Below are 5,021 nucleotides of genomic sequence, written 5' to 3'. Positions count from 1 at the left end.
ATATATTCATTAATGACTTGACACATAATTTATATCGTGGTCATTAACCTACTATTTGCAGATGACCTGAAACTGTATGTGGTTTTCTTATTTTTTTCAATTACAGATACAGCTCTCTCGGTTTGCGAAGAGGCAAAATATTTAGGGAGTTTCATTTGACAGTAAGTTGACCTCTGTTGAGCATATGAATAAAATTATAAGTTCTGGTTTTGAAAATTTGGGGTTTGTTTTCCGTAATTGCAAATCACTCACAAGTATCTCCATATTTTTCTACGTTCCAGGCTGCTTTGATTGCCAGAAGTACCTATTTTCTGTGGAAAATGTTATTCTGAATCATGTTTTTCTTTTCTTCCCTAGAAGAATGTTGTTTTTTAAACAACATCCTTCTTTGGAAGCAGGAAAATATTGAAAGATATCCACGTTACGCGATTGAGGATATGTCTATCGTGAATTGTGTTATAATAGAATTGTTTAATTTTTTTTGATAACTTGTGCAGGTCCGGAAACAGCCGGCAAACATCAAAAGCCTCGTCAACTACCCAAACAATATGGATTTAGCCTGATAATTCATGAATGCACTCAATATATCACCAGCGAATGCGATGAAAATAGATCCGCCAACAGAAGAATCCACTCATCCATCTCATGTCACCATCTGAGAGCACAATGCCGCAAAAGAAGTTCAAATAAAGGATAGATAAAAATGCGATTCCCAAACACTACAAGCGAAGATAATTGGAGGCTCTATTTCTATCTATATAAAGGGCATTAAGGGTTTATCGCCATTATTATCGAGTGTTTGTGGTTGGTGGTTGTTACGTGTTGTGACGTCGTTTCTACTTTAGAACTTATTTCAAGAAGGTAATTACTTTGGACAATATTCCTATTTTTAGTGTAATAAATAAATTGAGTGCTGTTTTGGGACCTTACCGAGTTCAGTTGTCAGGGAAATGGTTCAGTCATTCGACCTGATCCCAACAATTTCTCTGACAGTCTAGTGATAAAAAACAGTAATTTGACGTTGAGAGTACCTCTATTGTTCTATTTTTCATGATGTATAAAGTTTGTCCAATGTTTGAATTCAATACTTGATGTAATAGGTCGTTTCGTACTTTGTCGTGGTAAATATTAATTGATGTTGCTATTCACTTTTTTCAAAATTTCAATGTTTTACCTCTCTTCAGCGTATTACTTATGATAATAATAATGAAAATAATAATAACAGGGTGGAACAACGTCACTCACTAGAGGTAACAGCAGTGAAAAACTCTCTCCGCGGTAGGTATCAGCACAAACTTCGACAGATCTGGTCATCGGAACTGTTGGGGAAGAACAAAGTTGCTGCAACAAATATGCTTGCCGTTCCAATCTTACTCTACTCGTTTGGAGAAGTGAAGTGGACTCGGGAGGAGCTGTATCAACTCGACGTAAAGACCCGAAAAATGATGCATCTCTATAGGAGTTTGCATCCCAAATCGTCCGTTCCACGATTGTACTTCCCCCGACAACAGGGAGGCCGTGGACTTTTGAGTGTCTACATGACAGAATGGTACTGGATACAGCCTGTAAAGTCATCAGGAGTTCGGATCCCCTTCTCTGCATGGTCCGTGACCATGAGAGAGCAGGAATTGGAGCATTTCTCCTTAGGGCAGCTGCCCGAGCAGCTGATGAACTCGGTATAGTTTTCGACTCTGAACGAGGTGACCACAACTCTGTCACCGAGTTGGAACCCGTGCAGCAAAAAGCTCAGATAAAAGCCGCAGAGATCACCTTACTTCTGCGGAGACACAAGGATAAGCCAATGCATGGAGGCTTCTTCAATAACATTGGAGACCTTGGCTTATCAAAGCGCCTGACGCTCGCTTTTCTCAGGTCGAGTGGGCTGAAGTCGGAAACTGAGGGGTTCATCATGGCTTGCCAGGATGGTGTCTTCAACACCTTAGCCTACCTGACACAAGGTGCAGGGCCTGCCGCGAGGCGCCCGAGACCCTAATGCACTTGCTATCAGCATATTTGCTTATTTTCTTAATCGGCTTTATTCATATATTAATTATTTTCTTTTCTTTTTGCATGCATTGTATTAACTTGTTGATATCCTCCGTTTTTAGGCTTACATAGGACTTTGTCTCGGCCTATATCCATCGACATAACGTGGCCCTTAGAGTGCTACATTACTATCTACGGCACTCTTCCGGTATTGACGAAACACCGGTGTTGTCCTACGCTCCAGAGGATATTGAATCCGTTGTGGGGAACGAGAAGTGCCGAATCTATTGGAACTATTCGTTTCCCACCCTCAGGCTCATACAAGCTAATAAGCCTGATGTAGTCCTTCTCGACCACCAGACCATAACGATATTTGTCGTGGAGTTTTCAGCTCCTGGCGAGACGAATATCGTCAGAAAAGGGGAGGAAAAACGGATAAAATATCGAGATTTTCTCTTCGAACTCCGCAGACTCTATCCAGATCACTCTGTCAATATGGTTGTTCTGATTATTGTGGTCCTTGGTGGAATGATGTCCTCTCTACTCTCGAATCTTAAAATCATACCGGCTTGCCGCACTAAGGCAGAAATCTTAGCCGCACAGATGCAGAAGGCTGTTATTCTTGGCTCACGGCGCTTGCACATGATTCTTGGACCCAATGATCACTTACCCCACGGTGTGGGGAGTGGTCATTGGTTGATAATGCTGGCGCGCTCTCCCTAATGTATCGGGGCTTCGGGGGATAAGGCCTGACCAACGCACACTACGGTGAAAGTAATAATAATAATAATTTAATAGGTAATCATTCATTTTTAGTTCCAAAATACAACCAACTTTTCATAATTTACAGTATTGCAAACAAAACAGAGCAGTCATTTAGGTTTTAGTGAACCTGTCCATGACCGCTTATTGAGAGCAGGAAACAATAAATGTACGAATGTCGCTGAGGTATTCAACTAATCAAAAAAATAATATAAAAGATAAAACAAATGAATACAAATTAAAAATAACAGAAGTTATGGATCTTACCCAAAAAAAAAAAGAAACAGTAACCTGACATTTTGTTCAACTCATGCAAGGCAAACGATGTGCAAGGTATATGTTTTTTATATTCAATGTTTCCCCTTTTTCCTTTCCCCCAATTTTAATCCATCATCAAATGAAAAAAGTTTCTATTCGTTCCAAGAATCCACTTTTTCACATCTTTCTTAAATCTGATTTCATTATTATTAATTCCAATGTTTTCTGGCAATGCATTGTACACCCTGGGTGCTATATACTAAAAAGTTATCTGTCCTACCGATTTGTGGGGTTTTGGAATATTAAAATTATCAGCAACTATTGCCCTCGTTCTATAAGTATGACATATCCTTTCAAAATCAATTGGATTATTCAAAACGAAATTCACAAAATGTTTGACATACAATTGTCGGATATCCATAATAGCCAGGTCTTTGAATAACTGATCGATTTCGAAATGGGGTGAAAGTAAAGCATCGGTTTTTTCCAAGAAGATAAATGTCTCCATGTCGCTGAAATTGCAAAGGCTGCTCCTCGAAAGCTCAGAACACTGTTCCGAACCAATTCAAATGGCGCTCATTTCGGTTGAATTGAATGGGTATTCACTGAGATTCAACAGTTCAAAGTAGACTTATAAAAAGGTACAAAACTTATAAAACAACCCAATAAAAATGAATATTACAAGAATTAGTATTCAACATAAATAGCCTTTTTCGAAAGACTCATATTCCTTTAATGAGAGACCTACCTAATTATACTTTTGTATTTCATTTTCAGTATAAAAAAGATGTTGAAATTTCTTCTCGTAGTTTGCTTCTCCATAAGATTATCCACAATTTACGCAAAGCCAACTCAAGTGGACTGTGAAAATATAAATGTAAGTTTAGTAACTAAAGACCATGTTGGATGAAATTAGAACCCAAAAGCGTCATCCCCTACAAAGCATCTCTTTAAGGAAAGTCGATTTGTTACGGTCTCATTCGAAATTGTTTTTTTATGGACAGCTGAGTTCTGAAGTCACATTAAATGATCCAATCGAGTACCAGTTTATGGCAGACTCAAAAGCAAGTAGTTCTTTTCTATCTTTCGTTCTTTAGAACTTTCCCACATTCTTTTTCTCAATATTGGAGAATCAGAAAGTCAGAGTTTTTTTTTTCAGCAACGTATCCCTCCTGAAAAATTTTTTTTGCAATTGAAGCACTGTCTGATTATGAATAAATCGCTTTTGGGCTCTGTTTTCATTCGGTTGCCTGTTATGCGGTAAAAGCTGCAGAGAAACAGAAAGCGATTCTCCAACTCACAATAACAATCGATTGAAGTCATTTATATTTTTGTTTTCAGAATCTGAACTATCGACAACTATGTTGGTTTCGATCAAACTTGGCAAATCAAGAAAGAGAATACGAAGATGATTATCAGGATGCCCAGATGAAGAGGAACTCAGAACTGAGCACTGCTCTATACTCTCTATATGGCGATGGGTCTCCTGGAAAACGAAATCCTGAGCTGTCGAGTGCTTTGATGAACTATATTGAAAACCTCAGAAAATACTCTAACCGATCCTGAACTGCAGGGAAATTTAGGTCTCATAAAATTAGTTAAGACAAAGGATTGAGAAGAATTTGAGAAATACAGTGTTAAGAACATTAAAAAGGAAATACTGAATTGTTGTACTTTATTATCCAACTTCGAAAAAAAAAGATTTTTGTATCAACAGTCATTAGATTTGTGTTCTGTGTAGCACTTGGTATTAACTACTCGCGCCTCTTGTAACGCAAACTGAATATTCGAACTCCCATCAACCAATTAATTCAAAATGAGCTTGAATTGAAGGAAATTTCAGGTATCTTGGAAGTAGTTGTGATGAAGTGGTTGAAGAAAAAAATTCAATAAAGAACTTCAAGAAAAAATTGAGAAATTAATCGTTACATGCCTAGACATAAAAAGGAAAGTACTAATTTGTTGTACATTATTTCATAATTTCTGTAGCAAGTCTGTAGATTCGAAGTTTATGA

At 37.9% G+C, this 5,021-nt stretch overlaps 1 long non-coding RNA gene across 1 annotated transcript; it reads left to right on the top strand.

The window, feature by feature from the left end:
- Positions 1-491: 491 nt before the first annotated feature.
- On the top strand, positions 492-4,810 carry LOC141480894 (uncharacterized). Its single transcript, XR_012464618.1, has 3 exons — positions 492-861; positions 3,784-3,883; positions 4,348-4,810. It is a non-coding gene; the product is annotated as an uncharacterized lncRNA (long non-coding RNA).
- The last annotated feature ends 211 nt before the right edge of the window (positions 4,811-5,021 follow it).

The sequence above is a fragment of the Leptinotarsa decemlineata genome, unplaced genomic scaffold (genome assembly GCF_025532065.1).
Source record: "Leptinotarsa decemlineata unplaced genomic scaffold, Ldec_3_MD MMD2_P_RNA_scaffold_12, whole genome shotgun sequence".
NCBI classification, from domain to species: domain Eukaryota; kingdom Metazoa; phylum Arthropoda; class Insecta; order Coleoptera; family Chrysomelidae; genus Leptinotarsa; species Leptinotarsa decemlineata.
Note: the sequence above shows the minus strand (reverse complement) of the source record. Positions and strands in the feature narration are given on the sequence as shown.